Source organism: Delphinapterus leucas, chromosome X (genome assembly GCF_059928025.1).
Source record: "Delphinapterus leucas isolate spDelLeu-1000000601 "Yukka" chromosome X, BTC_Dleu_Yukka2, whole genome shotgun sequence".
NCBI lineage: Eukaryota > Metazoa > Chordata > Mammalia > Artiodactyla > Monodontidae > Delphinapterus > Delphinapterus leucas.
The window spans coordinates 128,958,108-128,977,410 of NC_143150.1; the positions used below are offsets into that span (position 1 = coordinate 128,958,108).

The 19,303-nt window shown below is 43.7% G+C and overlaps 1 protein-coding gene across 6 annotated transcripts in view; it reads right to left on the minus strand.

Moving 5' to 3' along the window:
• The window catches only part of LOC111167216 (uncharacterized), a 538,796-nt gene that overhangs the window by 407,041 nt on the left and 112,452 nt on the right, over positions 1 to 19,303 (minus strand). Inside the window, exon 4 of one of the 6 annotated variants that reach the window (XR_016391420.1) lies at positions 1 to 11,785. This exon is cut by the window's left edge and continues 23,469 nt beyond it. The exons of 4 other annotated variants lie outside the window; for them this stretch is intronic. The gene's annotated coding sequence lies outside the window, so the exon portion shown is untranslated. Of the gene's footprint in view, positions 16,071 to 19,303 lie in introns of all 6 variants that reach the window. One more of the 6 variants, XM_089904832.1, reaches the window with a different exon arrangement.

The window sequence follows — 19,303 nt, forward strand, 5'->3', positions numbered from 1 at the left end:
CAAAGAGGTATTCTGCATCGTCACATCTCTAAGGTATTTCCATAACATAGTTTTAAAAAATGTATTCCTCAGCATTTCATGCTATGCTATTTTTTTCCCCCTGCGGAAAGGTTCCTATCTTTGAAAAATGGCACGTTTTCCCCCAAATCATAAACTGCGAGCTAGCATTATGGTCCACAAAGATAAATTAGGTCTCACCGTGGGGCTATCTCCTCGCCCTCCTTTCCACAAAACAAGTTTATGTTGAATGACGACTATTTCCCAGGGGCTGTGAGGGGCACAGCATCAGAACAGAAAGGTCTCCGTGCTGAGAGCCTAACCTGCCTCGTCAATAAACAAGTCCACAGACGAATCAACCTCCTGAAGGAAGCAGGTCGAGATGGGCTTGAATGTCTCAGCAGGGCTGGAATGTGCAGAGTCTTGCAGAAGTGCCAAAGGAAGTCATCAAAGACTTTACAGAGAGAGAGGCTTTTGTCCAATTGTTTTTAAGGATTTTGCTTTGGCTGCTGGTGGAACATGAATCGTAGACAAGCAGGACAGAATCATGGGGCCATCTAGGAAGTTATCACTAGGTCCAGGGAAGAGATGATGGACATTTGAACCAGATTCAGTAGAGATGACGAAAATGGACCCGCTGGGATACACTCGAGAGACCAAGCACGGGGACTTGGGGGTTGAAGCAAAGGAATGAAAGGGTGACTCGGAGGTGTTTGGCTCAAGAAACTGGGCGGATAGTGGTATCATTTATTAAGATCTGGAAAACTGAGTAGATACTTTTAGGCAAAATTAAATGATCAGTTTGGGATCTATCTAAGCAGAAATGTCAAAACAAAACAAAAACAAACAAAAAACCCCCAACCAGTTGGATACAGTTCTGTAGCTCGTAGGAGAACTCTACACTAACAGGATACGTTTAGGTGCTATGAACCTGTAACTGGCATCTGACGCGAGGAGAATGGATGAGACCGCTTACAATGAGAGAGCAGAAACAAAGAGAAGGGCCTGGGAAGCAGAAAGGCCACGTATAAAGCTGGAAGGAGGAAGGTGTGGCTACAGAATGAATCCCTTTTACATTTTGAATGTCCTCAGCTCAGTGGGGACTCCCCTCATCCTGTACACTTCCTGGGCATTTCTCTGCTGCAGGGGCTGCGTTTTAGATTTGCCCAGGCACTTTGAAATAACGCTGATGCCTGGGTCCCATCCCCAGCTACTTCTCGTAATTCGTCCACCCAGGTGGTTCTAATGTTCAGCTCAGGTTGAGAACCATTGCTGGCAGCTGTGGACCTAGACGATCCTGGTTAGTTAGATAAATGCCATTGCTATCTGGCTGAAGGTATATAAATAGCTTCGCTATTTTCCAATATATCCGTGTCATTAAAGCGTCCCCTCATCTCTCCATCAAAATGTCACAAAGTTTTATTAGGGGATGAATTTCGTTTTAAGTATTCTATGTTCTGATCTAGAAAGGCAACCTTTTTTCACTCAGATTTAAAAATAGTGCTAATTTGAAATGGTGAGTATGGTCCTACATAGGTAGCTGGAGGATGCTACCAGAATCCAAGGGATGGACACTACTCCCAACTAGAGGACTCAAGAAAGATTTCCTGAGGATAATGGTGCCTGAGCCTGAAGGACAGTGGGAAAATGCAGGGAGACGTCAAAGAGCATGGCCTAAGAGAACTGCAACCTAGTTTCAGCTGGAATGTGAGGGACATGGAGAATGGCAGGACAGGGGATGGATCACTGAACACCACGTCTGCATGGCGGCCAGCCTTCACTTTATTCTTCAGGTGATGGAACCAATACAAGAGTTTTAGCAGGGCAATGATAAGACCTACTTCTGTTTGGGACAGATTACAAATCATGAGTGGGACACGGGTTTAAGGCGGTCAAAAGTATGTTCAGCGACACCGGTTAGTATAATTAATTGCGTCTTGCAGATGAGAAATGACAAGGGCTTGAACTAAAGCAGTGGCAGAAGGAACCTGAGGCAGATGCAGATCTGGAATAAACGACTGGGTACGGAGGACAGAGAAAAAGAGGATGACTGTATTTCCTAATGAAGCACAGAAGGGACAGGGTGCTTTCCAGTTAGGGAATTGGAGAATTCAGTTGGATATCTGTAACACGTCCAGGTAAATGTGTCCATCAGAAAGCGGACCTACGCACTCGTTTCCTAGGGCTGCTGCAAAATACTATAACAAACTCAGTGGCTTAACACAACTCAAATTTATTACCTTACTGTTCTGAAGGTTAAAAGTCCAAAATGGGCTTCACCAGGCCAAAATCAAGATGTCTGCAAGGATGCATTTCCTTCTGGAGACACAGGGGAGAATGCACTCTTTAGCCTCTTCCAGCATCCAGAGGCTGCCCACATTCCTTAGCTCATGGCCCCTTCCTCCACATTCAAAGCCAGCCACGGCTGGTCAAGGGCTTCTCATATTGCATCACTGTCTGCCTCGTCCACTTTAAGGATCCCTGTGATTACATTGGATCCGCGTGGATAATCTATTTTGTGTCGGCAGACAGGCAGCCTTAACTCCATCTGCAACTTTAATTCCTCTTTGCCACGTAAAGCAACAAGTTCACAGATCCCAGGAGTTAGAATCTTTGGCGGGTAGGGTCACTATTCTGCCCTTCTAACAGTCTGAAATACGCGGTAGCTGTGAGGGGTTGGACATCCAACTTGACACTCCCCAGCACAGAGCCCAGAACAAGAAGCTGAGATTTCCCAGCAGGTTGAGGAGGAGAAGTGTCCGGGGATGAACGTTCAGGGTGGAGAAGGGAGAGGTGGCCATGACGCAAGTAAGAACAAGCAGCTGGAGGAGAAGATGGAAGCAGGTGAGAGCAGCAGCAGTAACATACGGGTGAGGGGAAAGCTGTGAGTAATGGTTTTGAGCTGGATACAAATCTGTACCTGGAAACTCTTGACATGTCGAAATAGCCCCGGAGGTAATGGCTTTAATTCTGAGCCACAGCAAAGACACATAAAACATTCCTATTTGTTTTATACGTTCATTGTATAAAACAGAGCAAACGTATATACATCACTTCACATTTCTCTTCATGTCTGAATCACAACGAAAATCCTGTACCCATAAATGGAGTGTCTGACTGAGGGGAGCTATTCCAAGTAAGAATTTTCCATGGCTTTGTTATGGCTGGATGCAGTGAAGTTGAAATAAAAGAATCTTCTTTGTGGTTCCTTTTAGATTAATGCGGTCCATTCCGGTGAAATGGCTGTATCTAACAATGAATAATCAACCCTTCTTAACTCTAACAAAAACTTTATCACGTAAGGAACATGTTAGTTGTAGGAGGGGTTAGCAAGTCTTTGGACGGTAATTTTTTCTTGTTGTTCTGTAAGCTTGTTCTTATCTCCTTTCATTAAGTCATTAAAACATCCAGGTAATTTGGTAACACTCTTTTAAGATGTAGTACGCACGTGCGCGCATGCATACACACACACACACACACACACACACACACACACACAAAGCAGAGTTGATTCAAGGCGCATGGAATGAAAAGACAAACATGAGGAAGACTAATGGGATTAAATTAGGTATCTAGGGCTTCCCTGGTGGCGCAGTGGTTGAGAGTCCGCCTGCCGATGCAGGGGACACGGGTTCATGCCCCGGTCCGGGAAGATCCCACATGCCGCGGAGCGGCTGGGCCCGTGAGCCATGGCCGCTGAGCCTGCGCGTCCGGAGCCTGTGCTCTGCAACGGGAGAGGCCACGGCAGTGAGAGGCCCACGTACCACAAAAAAAAAAAAAAAAAAAAAAAGGTATCTAAGATGTGTTCAGGGAAACATATTTACTATGCTGAAAACCTCAAGGAAGAGTCAAGGCTTTTGTTAGAATTTTTAAACCATTTTTTTAGATAACACAAATATTAGACAGAAATATACAAATTACATATACAAGAATATAGGCAAATTATATATATACACCTAGAAAGAGGGAGAGAGAGAAAGCCAGAGAGAGAGGGGAAGTCTTCTGAAGCATGTGCTGTGATAGGCTGCTGCCAAGCTGGCCTCCCTGGTGCTAAAGATCTGTATCCCCTCCCGTTCAGTGTGGGCAGGGGCTTGCTTCTAACCACAGAATATCAAGGACTGCAGAATCCACTGGTGACACTACATGAGACTCCATCTTAGCAGACTGCCTGCTTAGAGTCCTGAAGAGAAGCCCATACCAGCCCGGAAGCAGCAAACGGCCCCGTCGTGAACTGCACACAGAGAAAGGCACGTGCCTGAGAACTGTGGGCAGCCTTGAGGGTGTGAAAGTGGCCTCCAGCCAAGAGCCAGTAAAAAGTCAGGGCCTCGTGCGTTCAGCCCCAAGGATGTGGCTTCTGCCAACACCCTAAGTGCTCCTGGAGGTAGACTCTTCCCCATTCGGGCCTCCATGTGAGAACACAGCCCAGACGACACCTCGGCTGCAGTTCCGGGAGACTGAGAACACCCAGCTAAGCCACATCTGGGCTCCTGCGTCACAGAGATGGTGGGATGACAGGCGCGTGTTATTGTGAACCAGCGCATCTGCAACAACTTGCGAGGCGGTAGAGAAAACTCGTAAGAGGCACTTTTAGAATTAAGTTCTATTCCATTTTTGTTATGAAGGAAACACCACATTTGCTAAAATAGTTATTTAAAATTAACTATGTTTTCCCTCTGATTTGTATGAATGGAAATTGGATAAATACTTTTTTTCTAAATCGGAAGTCTAAGTTTGAAGATGGGAAATTGTGCAGACTTTAAACAGCTGCCCTCATATCTAGCAAGGCAGTCTTGATAATTACATCTGTGGACCTAGAATCTCAGTGTAGCTGACCTATCCATGACCTTGAATTTTGGTAGTTTAACTTCTTAAACAGACAGCAATTATTAATTATATGTTATTGGATTACTGAATTTTTAATTTTACTGATTAATGGTTTTCATAAAGGTAGATACAATCTAAAGGTGTGTGTGTGTATGTGTATATATATATATAAAACTATGAGATTATTTTCATCCAACATCAACCTTTTTCTAGGTTTTATTCAATGATTTATTTACCATCGTATACAAACACATGAGGAAGACTTGGTAGGCATAAGATAAGAAGAAGGAAGGTACTTTATCTCTCAAAGGATCATAACTCATTGTAGACTTTTCATTTTATTTATTTTTTAAAGTTTATGTATTTATTTTTGGCTGCATTGGGTCTTCGTGGCTGCGCGCGGGCTTTCTCTAGTTGTGGCAAGCTACTCTTCATTGCGGTGCGTGGGCTTCTCATTGCAGTGGCTCGTCTTGTTGCGGAGCACAGGCTCTAGGTGCATGGGCTTCAGTAGTTCTGGCACACAGGCTCAGTAGTTGTGGCTCGCAGGCTTAGTTGCTCTGCGGCGTGTGGGATCTTCCCAGACCAAGGATCTGGGAACCCGTGTCCCCTGCATTGGCAGGCGGATTCTTAACCACTGCGCCACCAGGGAATTCCACTGCAGACTCTTTTCTTATGCAGATGCTGAATTCATTCTTCATTAACCCTTCTTTTCTTGATTCTACACAGAACCTACCAAAACTACTCTCTTTCTACAACTCGACTGCACGTTGGAGAAGAGAAGAAGTAGTTTATCCTCTCGGGTAGAATTTGAAGGGTCACATAACTTCCTCTAGTCGAATGGAGTGAGCTGTAATATCATCTCATCCAGAAATTGAATGTCTCAAACACACTTGCTCATTGTTAACAGCTGGTGACTCAACAACAAAGCTCTGCTGTGCTTTCACAACTGTGCTAAGACCTGTGGGAGATTTAGATGTGCCTCTCCTTGGCTGTACCTGGTTCAGAGAAGTGCCAGCATCCTGACCCATGAACTCACCTCTGTGATGTGGGTTAGGGGTTCCTAAAAGTGCCCCAGACCACAAATTTCTCATCACCACCCAGTCTCAGTGCCAACATTTTCACAGGTAACTTACTGAACTTATTTAGTAAGGAGCCAAACTAAAATGGAACTGACCTATTTGAGAGAAAATATATGAATTCATTATCAGATGCTGACTTTAGGATAAATTGATTTTCTAGGGTAGGTGCTCCCCAGTTAAACTGATCACTAGTTAAAGCCAGGATAACATCAGATAGAGAGTATTTTATTATGGAGAATATGATCAGGGATACATCCTGTGTTTTTCTGGGACAAACCTCAGTTATGAATCAAAAGGAAACAGCACAAATATTTTATTGAGCTGCTATTATGTACAAGGTATTTTCTTAAGTAGTGGGTATGTTAAAATGATGACTAATATATGACACACTCACTTTGTTTTTATTTTTTTGCAGGGATAAATTGATTTTTTAGGGTAGGTGTTTTGCAATTAAACTGATCACTAGTTAAAGCCATGATAATATCACACAAAGAGTATTTTATTATGGATATCAGGGATACATTGTGTGTTTTTCTGGGACAAACTTCAGTCACGAATCTAAAGGAAACAGCATAAATATTTTATTGAGCTGCTACTATGTCCAAGGTATTCTTTTAAGTAGGGGTAGGTGACAATGATGACTAATATATGACACACATACTTTATGTTTTTATTTTTTGCAGGTATCAGTATCTTATTCTTTTTATTGCTGAGTAGCATTGATTATGGGAATATACTACAATTTGTTTATTCATTCTCCTGTTAGTAGACATTTGGGTTGTTTCCAGTTTGGGGCTATCTTTTGGGGAGCGTACACATTTCCCTTGGATATATACCAAGGAGGAGAAATGCTAGGTCATAGGGTAGGTGTGTGTCTATTAGGAACTTCCAAACAGCTTCCCAGAGTGGTTGTATAAACTTACACTGCCGCCAGCAGTGCATGAGACTTCCAGTCACCCCATATCCTCTCTGACACTTGGTAATGTCAGTCTTTTTAATTTTAAGAATTCTGATGGGTGTGTAGTGGTGTCTTTATCTTTTGGTTGAAGTATAATTGATTTACTGTGATGCATACAAACACGTAACGAGATAGGGTACCATGAAGATTTTGATGATGCTATAAATCAGTTAAAAAGAAAAGGTCAGGGTAGTCATAAGGTTTGAGCAGGTTTAAGGTGTTACACAGCTGGAAGAAAGTCACCAAAGTAGGAATGTGCTCGGTGTACTTGGAGGGTGGGCAGGTTTCTGTGGGGCTGAGATTTCAGTGTCGGGGAGGGAGGATGTGAAATGAGGATAAAGGGTGGACTAGTCCTGCCTAGGGAATCCGCATGTCAACTTGAACGTTGGAATGTACTTTATAGGTGTGAGAGGCAATGAGAAGGCTTAGCTCTACGAAGGTAACTCTCTTGACATATTCGGGATGGATCAGAGTGGGAGAGACCGGAGGCAGAGACAGCTGTCGGAAAATGAAAGAGAGGCTGTAAGTCTGAGCAGGGAGGCGGGGAACTAGAAGCGGATCCTACGAGTCCCTGAGAGATCAAATCGGCAGAATTTCGCTACTGAAAGACATAAGCAGCAAGGGGGAGGAGAGTGGAGATAGTTCTGAGGTTTTGAGAAGAGCCAGCGGCAAAGTAACCAATTCAAACTGGTAAAAGAAAGAGTCGAGCTGTGGGGAGACACTGACCAGCCAGCTGGCCACTTTAAGACTCACAGAGCCTAGCGAGCAAAGCAGAGAAGAGGCAGGTTTGAAACAGACACCAGCCTCCCAGATGCAAGCGGTCATGGGAGAGACACACCTTTTTAATTTACAGGAGACCTAGCCTTGATCTGACCAAGCCCCGACTCTTAGAGTTTACCTTGTCCAACTTAACAGTTAGATAAAGGGGGTTGTGCCGACATGGTATGTCACTGACTTCTTGTTTAAATATCATGTGTAAGGATTTTACTAGCTCATAACCAAATGTGCTCTTAGATGAAGCTAACAATGCTTCAAAACCACAGGGCAAGGGTGAGGGAGGACATTGGTAAGAGATGATCAGCATGACGTAGCCGTATAAATCACCTCGCAGTGGACCAGCAGATATAAACGTCATCCAGTGTGACAATACATGAGGCTGACTTGGCTGACATGCTAGCTTAGTGAATCTCCGTGTACACTCTTTTACGATGACGTTCTACATTATTTTTGTTGGCTTTACCCACAGTTAAAACTTGCGTCATGGAGTATCATTTGTACTTGTTTACCCAATATTTTCTCCTCCTTAACACAATCAAAAATAAACCTTTCCCCTTAACGTTATGCTATTGCTTTACATGTTTTATTTGTAATTTTTATTTATGCTTATTCCTTCAATGCTACATTGTAAAAAATTAATGTGTTTTTGCCTCTTCAAGCTTAACTATAAATTAATTGTTATGAACCAAAGACATTTCACCCATCATGAAAAACATAAGACAAACTGGCAGTCTGTTCTGTTCTCTATATGTGTATTGGCCTTCTCTGAAGTAAATGCATTTGAAAGGATAATGCACGTGTCTAGCACTGTGACTGGCCAATGTGCAACTGATAAAGAGTTCTACTCTTCCCTTGCCTCCCAGGTCTCTTACTTCTAACTCTTGGAGGTGGTGTTATGTTTCACACAGTTCAAAGACAGTTCTGGTTCTAGCCAGGCTGCCACGTAGTTGTTGGAGCTTGAAAGAGCGTTTACGTTCTCTGGTCTCAACGTCCTCACGTACAGATTAAAGTGCACCTCAGCTCCTTGTTCCCTGACTTGTTGTCCAGCCAATCACATGCTTATTTCATGTTCACCTTGCTCCTTCTCCCTTTCTTTGTTTCTCTTCATGAAACAAAATTGACATTCTCTCCTGAAAGACTCTATCTTTAAGCCAAGTCTCTAATGACTTTTATGGAAAGGAATAAAGCCATCCATTCATTTCATTTACCATCATTAAATACCTATTAAATAACAGGCCCAGTTTCAGAAACTGGGAATACAGCAATGAACAAAATAGAGAAAGCTCTACTCCCGTGGAGCTTACATTCCAGCGTGGAGAGACAGAAAACAATCACGCAGTTACAATATAAATACACAGAATGTATAACAGGGCAAGTGATAAGGAAAGCTAGCAGGAAAAATGTGCCAGGTTGTGGGGCTAAAGAGTGATAGGGTGGGCGGAATTTACGACACAGCAGCCAGAGAGAAAAGTCTGATAGTGGCAGTAAAGGAGGGAGCAGTGCAAGCACCTGGCGGGGAGAAGGTCTAGGTAGAGGAGAGAGTAAGCAGAAACACCCCCCAGTGCACAGCGGTGTGCTTGGCCCCACCTCTTTACAACAGGTAAAGAGGCTGATATGACATCGGAGAGACAGCTGGGCAGAAGACCACGTAGCTGACGCCGGTATAGACTGTGGATTTCTTTCCGATAGAGAAGGAAGACAACACAGGGCTTTGTTATGACTGACGCTGAAATATGTGAGTACAATAACATACAGTTTAATATAGAAGAATGATAATTTATACATTAACAGACTCACTGTGGCTGAGTAGGAAGACAAGGGTAGAAACGGGTAGACCAGTTAGACGGCCCTCACAGCCCTCAAGGTGAGTTACGATGCTTGTGTGGTAACTTGGTTTAGGGTGGTAGGGGCAGAAGTGGTGAAAAGTCGTTGTATTTTGCAGGGAGCTGGAAGACACAGCCTGCGAAGTACGTGAAGGATTTAGATACAGAGTGCAAGAGCAGCAGGGAGCTCAGGAACGGCCCAGCTACCGAGGAGGAGCGAGCGGACAGAAGCTGCCCTTTGCTACAAGGGGCAAGGCTGCGGGAGTATCAAGACTCTTTTGTGGGTTCAGAAGCCGGGTGGGTGTGGGGTGATGGAAATCAGAAGTTCTCACACACGGACGGTTTCTCTGTGTAAAGAAACAAAAATATAACTACAAATCCAAATCTTGCTTTTACACAAGCATCGAGGTTATGGGTTTTGAGACGTCCTGGGCAGTCTGACTTAGTTTATACCTGGCGTGCCGGGGAGAAGAGGCAGTTTCTGAACTCCCCCCACTCTAGGTGGTGGAAGACTAGACACAGAAAAGACACAGTGCTCATGATTCATTCAGCAAACGTGGATGGGGCGCCTGCCATGCGCCCGGCACTATCCCATGGCCTTGGGTTACAGCAGTGAACTAATGGACCGTATCCCTGGGTTCAGTGTTGAACTCGACACCGCCTGACAGAACGTGCCCTGTGCTTGGCAGCCTGCCCCTCCAGAGCTTCGGGGAGTAAAGGGCCGCCCGGTGCCCCCTTCCCACACTGTGTCCTAAGGGGCTAGGAGAACAAGCAACATCGGGTGCCATCAGGGGACCCCAGCGGGTTGCCCGTCTGCCTGCCCTCATCCTGGTACTGACCCTACCCCTCCTTTAGCCTGCCTCCCTGTCCCTCCCCACCCCCCTTCTAAAGCCCCCCACAGTGCTTTTGCACCAGGTTTCCATGCTCAGCAACCCCTCTTCGTCCTCACATCTTCCCTGGAGATTCTCTTCACCTTCTTTCCTTGGCACAAACCTAGTTTTTGCAGGATGACACGGCTTCACGTGCAGCCCTCCTTTTTCTCCCACAGCTTACAGAGGCGGCAAGGCTTGGAGGTGCCCTTCAGTTTGCTCTATCCTCTTTCAGCCGAGCAATCTCTCCTCCTTCGTGCTCCCTGTCATGGCCACTCTTCTCCTTACTGAGCCCCGATGCCCACTAGAGTCCTTTCCTAAAGCACAGCTGAACACTCTCGTGTGTTCTGATGTGATGTCGCTCTCCTTGCGCCCCTTGCCTCCGAGCCCTCTGTACATCTCTCCTTAGCTTCGTTTACCAGCTGGAGAAAACTGTGCTTTCATAGGGCTCTGCGATTAGCTTAGTCCTGTCCTCATAACCCCCTCTCTTAAGGTCAAGTGATTAGGAACCTGAATTCCATCTGCGAAGTTCCTTTGGGCATGTACACAATGTGACAGAATAATGACAGTAACACCTGGGGCAGAAAGTCACAGGTGCCGTCTAGAAGTCAGCCTGCCATACCTCCCGATAAAAACTTCCAAGCTGATGGTTTTTTCTTACCAGTGGGAGTGCGACTTAACGGGCCTAACCCTGAAATGGAGAAACTAGCATATGTGTATAGGAAGAGATTGCTGATTGATTGAACTCACTTCCAGACCGTGTTTTCATCTAAACATGGCTGACAAAGTCTGCTAGCAGCTGACAATACTTCCAGACGGTGCAACAAAGTCAGGCCACAAAGACCAAGAGGAAGTAGCCAGATAAAATGAATAAGGGGGCAGGGAATGAGAGCAGGAAAAAACTGTGCATCTGTAAACATTTTATTTTTTTAAACAATAATGAGAAGAGAGCAAGTGCCAAACACTTGAGGTCTATGTTTTCGGCTGATCTCAACTCATTGATCTAAGGAGCAAAAGGTCAGACGTTTCAAGGGATCATTACATGGTGTTGAGTTGGATGAATCACGCCATTCGTCATGGTGACATGGATGAAGAGGCCCACAATGAGTGATGCTAGGCTCAAAATAATACTCTTTTTTTCACATATATTTTACATAGACTCAAATGTTTACAAACAGTGGGGGAAATTAAACAAACACTAGGTGGCTGTCTCTTCTATGCTTTTAAAACAACAGTTATTAAACTTCTTTTTTTTTCTTTGCGGTACGCAGGCCTCTCACTGCTGTGGCCTCTCCCGTCGCGGAGCCCAGGCTCTGGACGCGCAGGCTCAGCGGCCATGGCCCACGGGCCCAGCCGCTCCGCGGCATGTGGGATCTTCCCGGACCACGCCACGAACCCATGTCCCCTCATCGGCAGGCGGACTCTCAACCACTGCGCCACCAGGGAAGCCCTATTAAACTATTTTTAAAAAGAAAAATAAGAGGCAGTGTGGTATATAGAATATTCACTGGAATCTAGAAAAAAATAATTTCTAGTCCCTGTTTTTTCTTTGTCAACATGACCTTGGGCAAGCATTATACTCTCCCTAAAGCATTATCTTCCGCATTTAAAATAACAAATGTGACTTACCAGCATCTTCAATCACTTTCCCCTTAAAGTGACAGCCAGAGTGTATCCCTGGCGTCATGAAACACTGCAGACACGTTCACTAGTTTTCACTATTGTGAAGCACCTTCCAAAGCTCCAGGGATTCCTTTCTGCCCAGAGCTCCAGGTATCGCCCAACCCCATTTGATGGATGTAAACAAACGGCCTGATTCGATCACCCCTTGGCATCACCCACTCACTCTCCTGATCGAAGAAGATTCCTTGCTCTTGTCTGACCACAATCAGCCTTTCACCCGAATGGACCCATACAGACAGCTCTGGCTGAACTATTTTATGGCCTTGATTTCTGTCCCAGGACTGCTGTTTTATATGACCACCATTTAATTGATCAGGCACTCGGCATGATCCCACGGTGTCTGCTTACCTTAAACCTTTACACACCCAATCGACCTTGCTCTATAATTGAAGCCAAATCTAGGAGGAAGATGCTAATTTGTATGACTTTCTGTTAAAGGGGTGAATACTAACAACTTTCAAGATTTCACTGATTCTTTCTGGGGAATTCAAATATATTTCAATCACCTGTTGTTTTATTAAGTAGAAAATGCATCAAAACCCTCCATTCTACTTGTCACTGTCTTCCTAGGCCTAACTCAACATGAAAAAGAAAAAAAATTCCAGGCACAGGGTACTGTGAATACAGAGCAAGTTCTTAGCATGTGCACAGCACACAAGACCAAAAATATAGCCTTACTGGGTTACAGAGGATCTTCACCATATTTTCCATGTAAGCAGAACTTTGTTTTCATTATTTTATTTTTTTGGATTAGTGTTGGTAGAGGGATAATGGCAGAAAATATTTGGCTGGTGGTTAAAAACTTCACATGATAAAGTTCCATATTAAAATGTTTTTTCTCTTTTCTGCACCAGTACTTAAGTGGCTGATAACTTTTTCTTTTCTGTGTTCCTGGAATGCACATTTTAGACCCTTTGTGTGAGTTTGTGTGTATCTAAAACTACATATATACAGCCATAAATATCTGAAGTGCATACATGAACTACACACATCTGATTGTATACGTACACATAAATGCATACAATATATATAGATCAGAATATATATTGTAAATATACAGCTTTCTAAACTAAATCACAAAGTAATGTGATAAACTCAACCCACCATGACAGGTATCAGAAGAAAATGAACATATTTAGCAGTTATGAGTTCCTGGTAAGGCTAGTGAGCCTTTCATCTAGAAATATTCACTGAGCATCTATTAAATACCTACTTCCTAAAGTGAGGCAGCTATAGGTGAAGGGATAGAAAAATAAAAGTTCTTTCTGCTTTAGTTCGAATTGTCTCTCTACAAAATTATTACACTCTAAAAAGAGTTGCTGAAAACAATTATAGAAAAGCGCTGGGTATGCTTCTACAAAATTTTGTTAAAGCTAGTCCACTTCTTACATGAGAAAGAAACTCCCTCTTTTTATTTATTTATTTATTTTTTGTGGTACGCGGGCCTCTCACTGTTGTGGCCTCTCCCGTTGCGGAGCACAGGCTCCGGACGTGCAGGCGCAGCGGCCATGGCTCACGGGCCCAGCCGCTCCGCGGCACGTGGGATCTTCCCGGGCTGGGGCACGAACCCGCGTCCCCTGCATCGACAGGCAGACTTTCAACCACTGCGCCACCAGGGAAGCCCGAAAATCCCTCTTTGAGTAAGCCCCTTTCGTCTTGTTGCTTTGGGGCTTTACCCATTCTGGTGTATTCAAAGCAATCTTCCGTAAAAATCTCCTTCAATATTCACCACAGGTTGCTTCCTCTCCATCTGGCTCCTTTCTCTTACCCTCTCCATCAATGTGCTCTGACAGACCTGATTCACCTTGTCCTTGTCCATTTTCCTTACCGCTTGAAGCAAATCTATCATCGGTGCCTACCAATTCTGCCTCTATAGTATCTTGATAATTCGTGGTTTCGCTCTCAGATACACTGTGCCCCTTCTTGCCTCTACTATTCGTAGCAATGTCTTTGCCTGTCTCTGCCCCTATAATACTGTACCTACAGCAGTATGGCTGCGTAGTCCATCAGGAAACACTGCTCCCTTCTGGCTTCTTCCACTGTTACTTTTCTCTTTTGTTGTTACTGCTATTGTCTAACAGCTTTATTGGAGTATAACATAGATACCAAAAAACACATGTATTTAATGTATACAATCGATGAGTTTGCATATGTGGAAACCTACGTATGCATATACTCAGGAAACCATCACCAGTCACTAAAACTCTCTGCTCTCAAGGAGATTACGGTTTCCTTTGAAAAACAAGTCATGCTCACTTGAGCACCAACAACACGTTAGAACTGGAAGAATTCCAGAAAGACCGAGCCGTGTCTGCGTGCACATCAGCAGTCCTGGCCCCCGTGGGGAGACTGGCTCAGGCCCCCAGGGTGGAGTGACAGCTCATTTCTACCTCCCTGAGCTGGATGCATGGACAAGGCGAGGAGATCACCTATTTTCAGCGCTGGAGTCAGAGGACCCCAAAGCCTCAACAATTAGCCATTCGACCGAGCTACTGCAACGGTTCATTAGACCAATGGCTTCTCTGCGAATCCCGTCTCCTCATGGTGACTGGCCTCTGCATTTCCAACTGGGGTGGTTTCTCTATCCCTGTCAGCCTCCAACCTAGTTTAAGACAGTTGTGCCTAGGGTTACCCCAGGCTGGATGGCTCAAGCCTGGACATTTTTTTGAGCAGAAGGGTTTATACTCAGGCCTTGCTCTGAAACAAAGGGCAAAATCTAAGACTGTCCTGGACAAGCAGGGTTCTTTGGCCACCTCATCTCTTACCCTATTCTGATCTACCCAAAACCTCTGTTTGTCACAAACAGAAAATGATCAAAACAGGTTTTGTCTAATGTAGTTGTGTGGAAAATACTGTCTTGATAAAGAGGCTATGGCAATAAGCTAAGGCTGGCGTCGTTAAGAAAGGTGTCTCGGGCTTCCCTGGTGGCGCAGTGGTTGAGAGTCCGCCTGCCGATGCAGGGTACGTGGGTTCGTGCCCCGGTCCGGGAAGATCCCACATGCTGACATGCCGCGGAGCAGCTAGGCCTGTGAGCCATGGCCGCTGAGCCTGTGCTCCGCAACGGGAGAGGCCACAACAGTGAGAGGCCCACATACCACACAAAAAAAAAAAGAAAGAAAAGAAAGGTGTCTCTTGGAGGGCACGAGCTTTGGAAGAAAATGCGGAGTAAGCAATGCACTCTGTTCCTCTAGCTCATGCAAGGGACTGCTTCTGCCTAATGAGTCTTTTTACTCAAGGCACACACATCCGCACCGCATCTGTTCTCTGTGGATCCTGACGAGCTGTGACCCTCATAAACAGGCTCCAAGGCTCACACTTGCTGTCCAAATTCACACACTCAGCAGACCACATTATGCAGTCCTACATTTTGGAGGTGAACACTGCAATGTTTATTGAAGAAACAACGTGAGTACAGACTTGGCTCCAAAAATATCCGAACTGGAGGGAGGGGAGGTATAGCTGAAAACAGAGCGACCGTGAATGCATGTTTCGAAGCTGAGTGATGGAAAGTTTATTATACGATTATACTATTTTCTTAAGTTTTGTATTTGTCTAAAATCTAAAAATTTTTTAAACATGGTTTTTACCAGCCCTTTATATCTCTTACACCCAAATTCAATCATGTCCTCACGTCTTGAGTCAGCCGATTTGAACTTGGCTTATTGGTGATTTCCATTTCCTCTTTCCAGCTCCTTATAAAACATTAATATGCTGTTTAATCATTTCACATTTGCACAATGATTACCTATCATGGGTTCGTTACTGTCCTAGCACCGTGTCTAGAATAACCAATGCAACATGACTCCTGCCCGCAAACAGCTAACAGTTGCGCAGGTGCTCACAGGCATGCAGGTATGCATACAGGTAGGCAGGTGTGGCCAAGTGTCAAGTGTGCTTGGCTTGTAGTCCACAACAGGAGCCGTGGTGCTTTGTAACTGGGGTGGCGTGGGGTGTGAGAACTCAGCAGACAGCAGGTGACCTCTGAGTAAGGAGATATCTGGTGACACCATTCTAGGCACATGGAGATTCAGGACCAAGAATCGAGAGATGTCATCTACAACTGGAAACAACTATAAGTGACCACAGTGCTGTTTATTTTGTACACTATATATTAACAGTTGTCATTCTACCTATAAAAAGAGGATGAAGAAAACTGAAGAATTATCCTAGGCACAAGGCCATCATCGTATGACAATTTACAATATCTCAAAACAAAGTTAATTTTAAAGATCTATTTTTCTCCTTAAATTTTCCATTTCACTAATTTTGTTAAAGTCCAGCTCCTCCTTTCTTAATATTCACGGCTGACTGCTCTACATAACTTGGAGAAAGAGATATTTAGAATTGAAATAACATTGCCTAGTTCTCCGTGAAAATCCCAAGCGAATATTAATTATGAACAGTGACGGAAACTTTTATTCCCAGATGCTCCATTATTTGCAGACTGCACCCAAACCATGGTGCGCCACAATGTACAAAGTACATTAAACAGACACACATGCCCTGCTGCAGCTGCTTGGGTATCAGCATTCTGTTACCTTTATGGACGACTGCCCTGTCTTCTCATGATAATGGTAATAATCAAGATAACAGTTATGCCACTGTTCACAGTAACACTAAGAGATAGTATTGTTTCTTGACTACTTAACCCCCTGAAACCAGTTTATGTAAGTTATCTGACTTTAGTATCAACACATTATGATCAGAGGAATCATTTAGTCCATTTTACAGAAAAGAAAAATGGGACTCCCTAGAGTTTATATAAGTTGCCCCAAGGTGCTCATCCAGTAAGTGACACAGGTGATGAATCTACAGCTCTGGAGCTGAGCTATTGCTTCTTCCCCGTTGTGTACCCACATGTCTATGTCAGGGACACAGCAAGTACACAATGATCTTTAAGCCAGTAGATAACACGCATTCCAAGATAACAAAATTCTAATTAGTAAGGTGCTTTCCTCGTCCCATGTGGGTAACAGCTTAAGAACAGTGATTGAAAATCAATGGAAAACAAATGAAAAGGTTCGACATTATATGCGCAAATGAGATTATTTATGAATTGATATTCTATGAGAATTTTGCAAATTTCCAAGGGTGAAATATATTTATCTTGTATCTTGACTTAGGAAAAACATTATTTCACAAGCACCTAGGTCATTTTGTAAATCGAGTGTGTGGTTAATGGAGCGTGAGTTCCCTCAATTAGTGCTTCCCTGACTTGCCTGATGGTACGAAGCACTTTGGGAAACTTGTACAAAGTACGTATGCTTGGGTATTAAACCCGGGGACACCAAAGCAGAGCGTCTACGGGAATCAGTTCCCAGCTTAGTGTGTCAGTCGACTAATCCACGTTGATTCAGGACAAGCAGAGAAAGGAATACACACACACAAAGATAAAAACACAGAAGCATTTTCAGGTTAGTCTATGGTCCCTCAGTTATCTTTCAGCAAAAATACTAAAAGAAGGTAGAAACAGACATCTGTCCATCCATGTGCTGCATGGGCAATTGAGTAAATTTCCAAAGACCAAATATATTAATTTTGTAACTTGACTTTACTGCTTAATAGGAGAAAAAAAAAATCTCCCCAGGCATAAAGATAATTTTTAAAAATTTCCATGCAGATCCTGGCTTGAAGTATGCACGCAAAAAGATAACTATGTGATACCTTTCTAAGCTTGAGGATGATAAAAAGTTTCCACTGCCCAAGACTTACCTTTAGGAAAACTTGCCTTTGTACAGAAAAGCAAAGCCGTCTGCTTTATTCTACAAACACAGTGCCATTCGATTAGAGGAAAAGTGTCGGGGTTAGATGATGAATGTGTCCCAGACTAACATTATCAACATCTTCCAGTATTCTGCATACTAGGTTATACTCAAAATCAGTCTCTAAAAAGAGCACAAGCTTTTCCTGCAGTCTCCACCTCCGCTCCTTCCCACCAACCATGTACAGTTTATAGATTTCACAGTTTGAAGGTTCAAAGGCACCTTTATGAAGTGTCTCTACCTCATAGAGACAGAACCAAAAAATTACATTAAAAAAATTACAAACTGTATGATTTCCCCCTACCAAGAGTGATAGTCATTAGAATCAAACAGTAGGCTATAACCCCCAAAGATACCAGACATTAAAATTATCAATGCAGAGTATAAAATCAATATGTATTAAATATCTAAACAAAAATAGAAGGAATTAACAACATGAGTAAGAAACAAGATACCATAAAAATGGCCAGGCAGGGCTTCCCTGGTGGTGCATGGTTAAGAATCTGCCTGCCAATGCAGGGGACACGGGTTCAAGCCCTGGTCCTGGAAGATCCCACATGCCACGGAGCAACTAAGCACGTGCACCACAACTACTGAGCCTGGGCTCTAGAGCCCACAAGCCACAACTACTGAAGCCCACATGCCAAAACTACTGAAGCCCCTGTGCCTAGAGCCTGTGCTCTGCAACGAGAAGCCACTGCAATAAGAAGCCCGCGCACTGCAACAAAGAGTAGCCCCCGCCCGCCGCAACTAGAGAAAGCCTGCGCGCAGCAACAAAGACCCAAAGCAAACAAAAATAAATAAATAAAATAGAAATGGCCAGGTAGATTTTTGAGAGACTACCAAGTAAAATGTTTTAAATGAAAACAAAAAAAAAGTTGAAAGTAAAAAAAAAAAAAATCAATGGAAGGATTATAGGCTGATTAAGATAGCTGAAAAGAATACTAATGAATTATAACATAGATGTGTAGAAATAATGCAGACTGAACTACAGAAAAGTGAAGAAGTATAAAAATTAAACAGAAGTTAGATTTAACTGACCATATGACAAGATCCAAAATATATTTAAGTGGATTTTTTTTTTTTTAATGCAGAAGAGGCAATACTAAAAGAAAATGGTTGAGAACTTTACAGGTTTGGTAAAACACACAAATCTTCAGAATCAAAGATCAACCAATCTCAAACTGGAAAATTAAAAAGACGAATCATATGCTAGTCAAATTGATAATATCAAAGACAGGGAGACAGAAATTTTGAGCCTAAAAAGCACGTAATAGAAAAAAAAATAGTTAAAGTTTCCTGTGCTAAGAACTCAAACAAAGTAGTTGAAGAAATAGAATAAACTCAAGGGAATTATTCAAAGAAAGTAAAAGGATGGCAATGATAAAGATGGCACCGGGGCTTCCCTGGTGGCACAGTGGTTAAGAATCCGCCTGCCAACGCAGGGGACACGGGTTCGAGCCCTGGTCCGGGAAGATGCCACATGCCGTGGAGCAACTAAGCCCGTGCGCCACAACTACTGAGCCTGTGC